We start from the raw sequence: 13,683 nt of genomic DNA on the forward strand, positions 1-13,683 counted from the left end.
GTGGAGGGTGCTTTATTTAGAATTAAATAGTTATATGTCAAGCGGGTACAAACTTTCGCTAATCGTTTTCTTGTAACTCAATCCTAATGTAAAATATCATAATTGAGTGTCCTTGTTGCGACGGACATTATCATTATATTCGTGAGGCTGATTGTTGATTATCCAGGCCAATAAATAATTAATAATAAATCAGGATGGTTTTTTTTTAATTTTATTTGAAAAATAAAACTGAGCAATAAATTGTATTACACTTTATATGTAAGTCAAAAAGCTGAAAATTCAATGAACAACCTCTTTCTATCGATTCATAAACTCTTATCTCTCTTCAACTTTCAAAGCCCACTGTTCTAAAAATTCACTCGCCAATCTCGTTTCTCTAGCTTGAACTAGTCATTTTTTATATTATTTAATCCTCTCTCCAATCAACATAAACTCTAGTGGATCCTTAGACTTGTAACGACAATGTTTCTAAAATTAACACTTCTTTAGATGCAAACTATAGAGTATTTTATCCTATTAATAACAAAAACTGACCTGTTACTTATATGACTATCCAGATCAATGACTTACAGGATTATTTATCTTTGAGGAGTGGCTCTTGATAAAACCATAATCTTAAATCTGACCCATTCTTTCGACAGTAATAGTTTTTTCTGTTTTCAGTTCGCCAAAAGTATCATAAAAATATTAATGTTGTTTCTTATTATTTTTAGGAATTGCAATTAACTAATTTTGGTAATTGGTGCAAATTGAAATATAAAAAATTTTTGTTTTAAAATGTTTAATCAATGGAGAATGGAGAATTCGTGTATATTAACCGTAAGAAATTTTCATGTTGTCATTGACGTCAATGATGAGTAATTAGTTTTGGTACATGGTCTAATTGAAATGAAAAATTATGTTTTATACAAAAAGCTAAATTAAGGAAAGAGTTAAATTATATTAAATTATACATATATAGGTATTGTAGTAATTGATTTTTTTCTTTTACCCTAATATCCTCATCCCTCTTCACTCTAATGTCACCATCCTACACATACATGGCACCTAATATATAACTTTTTTTATTATTTATTGTATAATCCGGTACAGTTAAGTACTATTAGATTTACCATTGTCTGCATTAGAGGTTTAACTTACCATAGTTTTTCCATGGCGTAATAGATAACTTCAATTTTATTTCATTAGTTCTTGATGAGTTTCCTCTAATTACGTTTATAGAAACGCGCTTTAAAAAAGCACCAATATAAGAAACAAGTGGTCTCATATAACTTTCGAAATACGAATTCAGTTACATCATTCCCATAAGTTCCAAAATCATTAACGTTGACTTTACTTCCGATAACCTAACATAGGAAACCTAGGATAAAAAAAAACTCATAAGAACTTGCAGTAAAACTAATTTTTGATTAATTAGAGCGACAAGCTAACAAATCACTCATATTTTAAAATTTGTATCAAATTTTATGGAAAATTGTTTTTTTGGGATGTAGTGCACAAACAAAGGGATTTTTAAAGGTGACAGGTCTGCCGTGTTGTTTTTGAACATATATGCACCAAATTTGGTGCGGATTGGTTCTAAATTGCAAACTTGTTACATACATACATATAAATATTCTGCTTTATTTATCTAGAAGATTATGGTAATTTTTTTTACTAGAAATGCCATTATCATACAAGTTCTTTATTTTCTCCTTGAATTCCATAAAACTAAATATTAATCACTGATAAATTAGTTTTTTTTTACCAGAACCACAATTTTCATTCGAAAGCGAAAAAAAATATATAAAAATTCATCAGTCTGAGAACGATTTGAAAAAGATAAAAACAAATTTAAAATAACTTTTAGCAAAATTCACAAAAGCTAGAGAGTTTATAATGCCATCACACATATTATTCTTTCTTAAAGTAAAAAATCTTTCCAAAAAGAATCAAAATAAAGTACACCAAAACATGCAAATTAATATACATTAGAAATACAACTGCTGTTATAAATCCACAGCGGTGTCATTTTATACAAAATCATTTTCATTATGGCAGCATTTATTCGTAAGCGGTAATTCTCCTTATTCTAAATATCAGTACCTACCAAATCATGAACATTATAAATCTATATGAATTTACAAACTTTTCAAAGTGTATCAATTACAAATAATGAGTATATTTAGACAGTTCCAAGAATTCTACAAAACTGTTTCTAATTTATGCGGGCATTGAATCAATTTCACTCTTAAGGCATTTCCCTATCTTTAGGCATTTATTCAGAACTCGATAAATCGCATCCTTTTGCATTGATTGGTCTTCCGAGCAGCATCGCAACAAGAGCTAATCTATACGCATCCTCTTTAGCCTGCCGATCTGTAAGAGACGGGTGCAATTTATTGAATTTTAATTAAGCGGCCCGGTGCACCGTTTCTAAGTCTTTGTGATTAAATAATCAAACTTAATGAATTGTCCGACATTTATCAATGACAGGGAGTTCGGAGAATGTGGAAGTCATTGTTATGAGTGATTTCTAACCCTTCATTTTGATAGGAACGTTACATATGTTGTATTGTTATGATACAATTTACGATTATTTGTAATCCATTTCATGTGTATTTACCGTACACTGTTGGAAATTTCTCGGGAAAAATGGTTAAATAACAATTTATTTAATTGTTATTTTACCATATTCAAACGAAGAAGCCAAATAACCATAAATAAGATGGTGTTCAAACTGTTAACTGGGAGAAAAATTGTTTATTAACTGTTTTCACTTAGTACGGTTAAGCAACCAGAATTTTATCGGGCCAACTAGGCTTCCCAATGAGGTTTAGGCCGCTTTGCAACTAGGTAGTACATGTTATAGCCATTGTTGGCTAATCTTTAAACGAAGAAACATATTCAAACGAAGAAGCCAAATAACCATAAATAAGATGGTATTCAAACTATTAACTGGGAGAAAAATTGTTTATTAACTGTTTTCACCTAGTACGGTTAAGCAACCAGAATTTTATCGGGTCAACTAGGCTTCCTAATGAGGCTTAGGCCACTTTGCAGCTTGGTAGTACATATTATAGCCTTTGTTGGCTAATCTAACAAGCTCTTGACCAACAGAACAGTGTTTCGAGTGCTAGGGTTCATAGCACAATATTGTCCTTTCAACGCATTAAGAGTTTCCAGTGTCCTGCACTCTCTAATTTGTGACCTTGGACTATTAGAATACGATACTTAGATTCAGTTGAAAGCTGCTTAACACAATATCAATGCATCTTTTATCAATGCATCTATTATCAACATAGCATCCATTATCTAGTATAAATATATCTAGTATATCTAGTAAGCATGTAGTATTTCCCTTCTCTTACGATAATGTAAACAACCAGATAAACTAATTAAACCATTTTGCATGGTTCATTTAATAAACACCACTCAACCACAACCTAATTTAAAGTCGATTACCTAACGAAAGTGCTTGATGAACTTAGAAACTAAAGTTGATATTTGAAATTCAGGAAAATAGTAGAAGAAAAAAAAATTTTCAATTGTGCAGGTGGTGGTTCGCTAAAAGGTGGTTAAAGAGATTAAATAATTTTTCTTGGTGGTCCGGGAGTTTCAAAAGATCGGCAATCACCTGCTTTAGTCTATTGCATTTAATCTTTTTACTTTTATCGTAATTTGCTCGCTTAATTTTGTATTATATTTAAAACATTTAAGTGCTTCTTTGCGAGTGAAATAATAATGTAATTTATTTCACAATTAAACTGCATCTTATGCAACCTTCCATAAACTTCGCTTGAATCTGAAATACTTTATTAACGAAATATCCTGATGGCAAAACCTTGTTTGAAGTTTTAGTCAGAATCGTTTCTGATTAAATAAACAGATACAGTATCCAAAACTAAAAACAAACAAACAAAAAACTTATAAAATCATCTACTTTTTTTTGTAAGTGTCACTTAATATTATAATTTATTCATTATTCGAAAGAAATTCCCTCTGCACCCTCAAGGATAAAAATGCTCATTAAATCAAAATATGTGTAAGCTGATTCATTAATAAAAATCCTCTAAGAAAAGCGCAAGAAGTAATAAATAATGTATTATCAAAACCAATTAAGAAATGCGAAGTTTACTAAATTAAAATATATATATATATATTTCTAATAATATATTTTAATAATAATTATCTAATCATTCTTTGTTTGAAAATAGATTAATTTTTCGTGTCTTGGGGCTTAGCGAAGCGATAAATTACTTCAGTTAATTTACCTAACTGCTTTGTTTTCCCAGAAATATACTGTGCATGTAGGCTAGAGCTTTAATTAATCAACAGTTATAAGTAATAAAATTAACTAAGCTTTCATAGCTCATGCTACTAAAAAAATATATAACAAATTTTACAGTTTCTCTGCTTATGACTTTTTTTGTAATTTAAAATTTGATACAATCCTATTTAAACATCAATTTCATACACACTGCGAAATCAATAACAAAGTACTATTGAAAGTAATATCAACACATATTACAGCATAATATCTCTCCCTTGTGACATAAAAAAAACATAATCGCAAAAACATAATTTGTTGAGTTAACCGTTGATTTAAACAACCAGTTCTTTTCTTTGACAAAAAAGAGCCGAATATCTGTAATTGTTATAAATTGCAGCAAAACTAGTAGAATTGGCAAATTACTTTAAAATAATAAATGTATAATGTAAGAAAAATTATAAATGTAAAATAAATGTATAATAAATATATTAATGCATAATAAATATATTTATGTATGATAAATGTATTAATGCATAATAAATATATTTATGTATAATAAATGTTAACATCACACTATTTGTAAGTAAATACGTTTTTTGATAAAATTTAAATAATTTTCTGTGAACTTATTGCCTATAATCAACAAAGAAAAGATGACCGCTTGATATTTCAGACTTTAATGTATGTACACTATATCTGAGAACATTCGTCATTGTTACGTTTCTTATTTTAATGTTTATTTGTATAGTTGTAGAACAAAAATCAGTAAAAATTGTAAAAGTCTTTTGTTAAAAAAAATCTTTGTCCCTTATGACGAAAAAATATTCAGAATTCTAATTTTCCATGTGTTCTTTAGTTTTCGAAACAAAGAAACTTTGATAAAGAGAAAATTTGGTCATTTCCCACAGAACAAGCATGTTTTAAGCTTGCGTTTGGCATTAGAATTTCCAATCTATCAACGTTCTCTGTCGATTTTAATCTCAAACCCAGTTTTCCAAAACTGAGTCTTAAAAGAGCTCATTGATTAAAAGTAGAGCTACGCATCCATCATTTTAGATTATTTCTGTGGTCTCCAGTAAAATATTTTCTACGATCCTTGAAACTTTTGAAAGAATTAATTTTTACTTTACATTGTGATACTGTCTACTAAGTTTCAAGCGAACTGAAACATTTGAAGCTATAATCAAAAATTCCTTTGTATTAACGTGACCTTTAACCATTATTTGCAATTTTAATCTAGAAACATTTGCATTATGGGCTTCTTGGAAACTTTTCTTCCAGTTTTTTCCAATCAAGTAAAGAGTCATTAGTTTAGAATTTTTTTTTTGTTCAACAACAACAGATAAAAGGAAAAAGAAATTTTGAAAAATGAAGGGGGAAATCTACACATATTTTTGAAGCTTTGAAGCATATTTTAAGACTAATTTTACTTATTCCTGAAACCAGGCATAATGTTTACTTAACTTCTATTTTCCTTTCTCAAACTATTATAGTTAAAAGGTAGAAACACAAATTTTCAGTTTCCAAAAACTGGAAGTTTGTTGATTAAAAACTCGTGCTTTGATAAAGTTTAAAATGTGGACGTAGAAAAATGATGCTACGTCAGGCATTGTTAACTTTCTGAAATTTTTAATTAAAAATGATACAAAATAGTGGATTTTTAAAATATTATTCTATTTTGTATTCCACTATAATTCTACTAGTATAATTAAAAAAATACAATTAAATAGTATAATTAAGTAAGTATAATTAAGTAAATACACTAATTATTTTTTAAACAATCTGAAATAAAATAACATTTTTGAGTCTGTCTCAAATCCTTTTCCAGAATTTAAAAAAACTTTTTTTTTTTAAAAAATTGCTGTTATATTTTGCATGACGTTGACATATGAAAAATATATGCGTGTATAACACCTATAAGTGTTCTACACGTTCCATACGTTTTTGAGTCTCTCTCAGATCCTTTTCCAGAATTAAAAAAAAACTTTTTTTTAAAAAAATTGCTGTTATATTTGGCATGACGTTGACATATGAGAAATATATGCGTGTATAACATCTATAAGTGTTGTGATGCCACAATTGGCATACACATATTTATTTTCTATCTTTTAAAATATCTTTCATTACTTAAGCTGATTTTTTATTAATAGAATTACATTTAAAATAAATCAAAAACTTAATCTTTTTAAAACAAACATAAAATATTTATTTCTTCTCTTCCAGATTAATGTAACGGATACCTTTTTTTATTTCATTACTAATGTAGACTTATATATTCACTGTCGCCTCTAATCGAAAACAAAAATCTATTTATAACTTTTTATTCTAATTTTCCAACGGCTAAATATTTCGGTTGCATGGTTGTAATAATTCACATAAATTTGTTGGCGACTCGTGATCTCCAAGGTATTCTTTTAAACCCAATATTGATATGCTGGTTGGCCTTGTTTTGGCTATGCTATATTTTAATAAATCGCTAATTTTGGATCTCCTACCAATGCTTCTGTGTCCGCTGGGAACAATTTACATGTACTTTTTAATTTGGCTTTTGACTAGGCAGGTTGTGGGGGATTCGTCTCCCATGGCCTGTCCTTATTAATATTATTGTGCAAAAATTGATTCAACTGAAATTCTTATGGATAATATGATTTTTATATTTTGTAACTCGAGCACTGCAAATATACTACTAAATAAAAGCTTTTTTTTTATTAATTCTAATCCAGCTCAACTATTGTTTTCATCACCCTTCTGTTTTCATGTATTCTTCAACTGGCCCACTATACGAATACAATCTCCATCCACACTAAATCATCCTTCTCCATAAAATTGGTACCCAGATTACAAATCCTATCTTCATAAAATGGTGCCTAGTTACAAGGAGCGATATTGGGTTATATGCTGATCTTCAACTCATAATTTTTATCTTCACGGCTACTTCAAACCGCTACTTCATACTGAAGCTCATGCTTAGCGGAGAATTTGGAATGCTGCGAAAACGTATGGAATTGGATGAAGCTTGGTTTACGATGCTCTATTTCGTCTGATGTTCGACATTCCCCCTCCTACGCTACTCGAAAGAAATATCTATTAATTTATAAGAAGAAAAGAAGATACTAAAGAAGAAACTAAATTTGTGTTTCCTTCAACTCTCGTCTTGCTTTTGATTTCGTTTTCATCAGGATTTCATCGAACAGTCATCCGTTACGTATCTTTTCAATTATTTATATTTTATGTTTGCAACATTTAATTGAATTTAAAATTTTTGTATGACAAATTGATAGAGCATTTGACTTAAAATTTTTTTAGAAGTTAAAAATATAATAGAAAATTTTTAATTTTATTTAATTACAACGTGAAATTTTGTAATTTATCCAGTTAAGCGGCATATTTGATTTTATTATTAGCCTTTTGGTGATGTTTATACAGGTGAAGAATTTATTGAAAATTGAATTATTGTTGGAACTAACTTGAATTCTGAAACGAATATATTTTCACAAGATTTGAATAATTTAGTTTATATTTTTATTTCAGTGATAGGGATTTGTAATTAATTAATATACAAAAGAAATGATAAGTCAAATCAATTTTTCCATATTTTATTTTCTATAAAAAAAAATCGAATGTTACGTATTTTATTAATGAACATTAACGAAGTTTTCAGTGATTTTAAAGAATTTTTATTTATTCTTAGCAATAACATTTAAGAGCTTTTTATTATCCACATTGATTATTCTATTAAATGATATTTGAGTTAAGATTTAAATTGCTAACTCTTGAATTAAACTATTTTAATGTCTGAACAGAATGATGCAAATCTACTTTTGTTTTCGAAGAAAATGTTTTTGGTAAATTAGAAAGAGTGTTTTCCGACTTTCTTACGTTTTGTTTTTGTGGATGTTATGGGAGCTTTCGTGTTTTTGCACCTGATTTGACCAGTAAGCAAACTTTGTTAATTTGAAAAATATCTTCAATTCTTGTATTCATATAACAGACAATTTCTTCAAAGCAAAACAAGAAATGATTATAGTGTTGGTTAGGTGTAATTTGCATGTGGAGTTTCTTTAGGTATCTGGTATTTACAGATCGTGAGGTGTTTGACATTCTACTTATGTATAAATTTATTTTCAAAGATTAATTTCTGCAATCAAATTTTGCTATCTAATTAAGAATAACAGAACTTAAAATATTCATATCATATATTGTTCATAAAAAGAATTTCAATTTTGTCTGATTTAATTGGTCATTTTAACATTATATATGTTACCGTTAATACCATTATCAATATCAAGATCATTATCAAGAATTGCAATTTTACAATAAAAAGAAATTGATTTTATACTGTTTGCCATAAAATGATATACTATATCTATCTCAAGTGCATATTTAAAATTATTGTTGTTTATTTACAAATGTTATTAAACTAAACCAGAAATGTATTTTAAATAATACTGATAATAATAATGATATATTTATAAACCCTTATGCACACTTAAATTTTACAATTTAAATTGGCTTCAAGCTAATTAAGTTATTTTGAAGTATTCAAAAAAAAATATCACTAATTAACTCTCTATATTTTTTTGAAATGTTGCAAATTTCAAATAAGATAACAATACTTAAATAAGAAATATTGACATCTACACAAAAGCACAATAGAGAGTAACATGTTATTAAAATGTATTATAAGGATTAAGTTATCCCAAAGTGATTCTTAATCAGTACTTATAGTAGTGTAACATAATTTCACCCAGATTTTTTTTAAGAATTATAAAGTAAAATAATAAACACACAATTACACACTTTTGTTATCTTATGAAACCATATTAATCTGATATTCCAATCCTTTAGAAGTTAGGTTGGTATGAGTGTTTGCAAATTTGAGAATTAAAGATTTCAGAATCTATATTTTTTCTTTAATTAAAAATTTCATTAACTGTCTCATTGTTGCTGTTGTTTTGCATGGAGGCGTCCGTGCGGAATGATTTATGGTGATTTTCTTTACTAGGTGCCAAGTAATTAAAATTCATTAAATGACGTAGAGATATTTTTAATAAAATGAACATAGTAATAAATAATTCATCTAATATTTTTTTTTAATTTTACAATAGCTATTATATTGAGCACAAATAGTCTTTCTCTTTAGAAAGTAAGCTATTTCATTCAATGCAAGTGCATATTCAATAGGGTTGATCCAAATAGTTACTCACGAATATTTTGTTTTATCAAAACATAAATAAATCCAGAAATTTTGTTATATAGAAAAGAAAATATTCTATTGATTTGAACAATGCAATTGTCGAATAATTTTTAAGTATTTTAATTTATATTAAATTAGTGTCCAACTGAGCTAAAAATACATTCATGAAAATCAAGATAAGAATAATTGAGAATATAATATGACTATAATATATTCCTTCATTAAAAAGAAGTGAATATTTTGATGCAGTAAGAAATAAAAAATAAAACAATAACTTTTATCTTCTTGAATATAATATACAGCCATGATAGTATAAATGATAATACAATGCATCAAGTATTCAAAAATTCAGGTTAGAATCCTGATCATAGGCTTGCAATAACATTAATTCAGAAGTTGATAGGGTTAAAAAAAAAAAAAAAAAAAAAAAAAACTATAAAATTATTTTACCTTGAATTTAATACTAGATAGCTGTGATAGTATAATTGTTAATACATTGTGTCACAAAAATTCAGGTTGGAATCCTGATCACATGCTTTCTAGATCATATTAGTTAGTTCAAAGGTTAAAAAAAAAAAATTTAAATAAAAATATAGATATACATGCTGCATTTTTAGATAATTTTGCCTCTGAAATAAAAGAGATGATTTTACCTCTTGAAATATAAGAGATGAAAATTTTGCCTCTTGAAATATAAGAGATGATAATTTTGCCCCTTATGAAAAAGGGATGACTAAACCTAGGTAAATAAAATAACAGTCTGATCAACTGTTTGTTTAGAGCTAAAATAAAAGCTCATATTTTTTTGAATGATATGCTCTGCTCAGTATGTTTTTTTTTCTAATAATAAGCAATAAACTAAAGAATTTTTTTTGACACTTATAATTATTTGAATATTTGATACTAATAAACATTTTATTAACTTATAATAAGAAATATAGAATATGATATGATAAATTGCACTTATATGTTTAAATATTTTGGATTGTATATGTATATCAATGTAAAAAAAAAAGTATAGATAATAAGGAAAATATTTGGTAAATGAAATGATTATGCAAATTATGTTGTTTGTTGCTGATAAAGTTTTCTCAAATTCGAGAGAAATTAGAGTATCCTGTCCAGGTGATGACAATGCTCAGCTAATTTTACATCAACATAAGATTTAATAACATGAGTATTGAAAATATATATTTGAAGTATAACTTTAGGTCATAAATTTTTTTAATTGTTTTACTTTGATATTTAGCTATACATAAGTGTATATATAATTATTTTGTTTCTTGAATATATTATGTTTCAATGCATAAAATTTTTTTGTAACATGGGGGAGATCCATTAATAAAAAAAAAAATATCTATATATACATATTTTTTTTCTGTGTTCAGCGGGGATATATGTGATGCCACAATTGGCATACACATATTTATTTTCTATCTTTTAAAATATCTTTCATTACTTAAGCTGATTTTTTATTAATAGAATTACATTTAAAATAAATCAAAAACTTAATCTTTTTAAAACAAACATAAAATATTTATTTTTTCTCTTCCAGATTAATGTAACGGATACCTTTTTTTATTTCATTACTAATGCAGACTTATATATTCACTGTCGCCTCTAATCGAAAACAAAAATCTATTTATAACTTTTTATTCTAATTTTCCAACTGCTAAATGTTTCGGTTGCATGGTTGTAATAATTCACATAAATTTGTTGGCGACTCGTGATCGCCAAGGTATTCTTTTAAACCCAATATTGATATGCTGGTTGGCCTTGTTTTGGCTATGCTATATTTTAATAAATCGCCAATTTTGGATCTCCTACCAATGCTTCTGTGTCCGCTGGGAACAATTTACATGTACTTTTTAATTTGGCTTTTGACTAGGCAGGTTGTGGGGGATTCGTCTCCCATGGCCTGTCCTTATTAATATTATTGTGCAAAAATTGATTCAACTGAAATTCTTATGGATAATATGATTTTTATATTTTGTAACTCGAGCACTGCAAATATACTACTAAATAAAAGCTTTTTTTTTATTAATTCTAATCCGGCTCAACTATTGTTTTCATCACCCTTCTGTTTTCATGTATTCTTCAACTGGCCCACTATACGAATACAATCTCCATCCACACTGAATCATCCTTCTCCATAAAATTGGTACCCAGATTACACATCGCAATCTTTAGTTTGTCAATATCTCCAACTACTCCTCACCACCTGAATGTTCCATCATCACTGAAAATACATCACCAATATAAAATGGCACCCTTGGCTTTTCCTTCATCATAAGTGTTCTATACGCTCCATACGCTTTTTAGTCTCTCGGAAGTCCTTTTCCAGAATTTAAAAAAACTCTTTTTTTAAAAAAATTTGCTGTTATATTTGGCATGACGCTGACATATGAAAAATATGTGCGTGTATAACATCTATAAGTGTTCTATACGTTCCATATAAATCACATGCACGCAATTTTAATATATTTAACAAAATATATAAGATACATATAGCCTTTAGGACAGTGTATATACATACCATCGATTAAGGCATAAATCGAGAATTAACAAACTCAGAAAGTCTGGTTCCTGTCAATAGTAACAGAATCAAAATATTTTTAGAAATACACATTGTAGTTATTAGAGAAAAGTTTGGGCAATATGAATGATAATTCATTACGTAAGAAAGCACCTAATATTAATTGAATGAAAAAACGATGTAAGCCGTAGTATATAATAAAAAGTATAGAATTAGTAAAATCGCTTTTATGAAAGCGGAAAATAATCATTAATATTTTTAAAATCTTATTTTGGCAAAAAAATACATTTAAAATTTACGAAAATTTATTCCATGGTCATACCAGTCATTATTAAGATAGAGACGGCAATAGGAGCTTTGCAAAAAAAAAGCTAATAATTACAAAGTAAAATAACAAACGCATAAAAACGCAAACCACGTAACAAGATTAACACAATGTAAAACAAATGGATGGAATTTTAAATTCCCCGCAGATGGGAAAAAGAAATCGTAGAATACGTATTTCAAACCAGGAATTCCTTTTTGGATAGAACAGAGCGTAATAACCAAGGCCTGCTCAATACAGTTTCCGAACGAAAACTTAAGAAATAATTGAAGACGAATTGCATTGCTTTTTTATACTTTCAGTCATATGCAAATGGTAATGCTTTACCATCTCATTAGCTAAGAATAAGACAAAATAGTGTAAGGACGAAATGAAAGCGACATGTCATAAGAATAAAATTTTTTATAGAGTATTTTGCAATATCTGATTAAAATTGCTTATAGAATATTTTGCAATAAAAAGCACCTGCTACGGAAATAAATGATCGAATGTTTTAAAGCATTCAAATTCCATTTTTCTTTAATTAGAGAGCAGACAAATGTGGTAAGATTTGGGAAATCTTCGGTGATAATAATATGGTTCTTATTTTTTTATCCATAAATGTCCCTTTCACTTTACAACATTAAAAAAATCATTAAGTTAAATGAATTTAAAAAAAATTTAAAAAAAAGCTATTGATATCAGAAATTTTATGCAAATTTTAAAAGTAACTACAATAATTTAATTTTATTTTATAACTGTCGTTGAACAGCCGATCCAATTTTGAGTTTACGACTACCGATGTCAAACTCCGTAGCCTTGTAGTCTTGAACCCAATTCAGAAGACAAAGAAACTCCTGGATCAAGTATTGGAGGAAATTCGCCGTTGTGGAAGATTTTTTTTTTTTGATAGAACGAACCCGCTTTTGCGTTACACGGAGAGGAAAACCATGAAAATCTTCCACGGTTAGCCTGGCGGCAAGGGGACTCTAATCCTTGATCTGAGGACATTTTACGTCAGCACTGAGGATATTTTACGTCAGCACTGTGGTAGCCTTGACCAGGGTGGGGAATATTTATCGACCTGCTACCACTGGGTTTCGAACCTGGTTCACCTCATTAGGAGTCAGGCACTCTATCCCCTGAGCCAATACATGATTTGACCAGAATATGATTTGAAAGAAAAAACCATCTCAATTTACACTAATTCGATTATACTAAATTTCAACACTACAGAATACAATTAAAATGTTGTTGACATGTTTGGAGCTCACAAACTTTTCCCGTTAAGACAAATCGAGAATTGTCAAAACAAATAAAAATGTAACAATTAAAACAAATGTAATAATTCTGCATTAGTTTTTTATACTTTTCTGCCATTCCAATGACTGTTT

The 13,683-nt window shown here is 28.1% G+C and overlaps 1 long non-coding RNA gene across 1 annotated transcript; it reads right to left on the reverse strand.

Moving 5' to 3' along the window:
• Positions 1–9,854: 9,854 nt before the first annotated feature.
• LOC147807046 (uncharacterized) lies at positions 9,855–10,272 on the reverse strand. The gene is made up of 2 exons (XR_015435485.1): positions 10,133–10,272; positions 9,855–10,102 (listed from the first exon to the last, which is right to left on the reverse strand). It is a non-coding gene; the product is annotated as an uncharacterized LOC147807046 (long non-coding RNA).
• Positions 10,273–13,683: the final 3,411 nt, after the last annotated feature.

Source organism: Parasteatoda tepidariorum, chromosome 7 (assembly GCF_982258835.1).
Source record: "Parasteatoda tepidariorum strain Cologne lab strain chromosome 7, Ptep-v5.0, whole genome shotgun sequence".
NCBI lineage: Eukaryota > Metazoa > Arthropoda > Arachnida > Araneae > Theridiidae > Parasteatoda > Parasteatoda tepidariorum.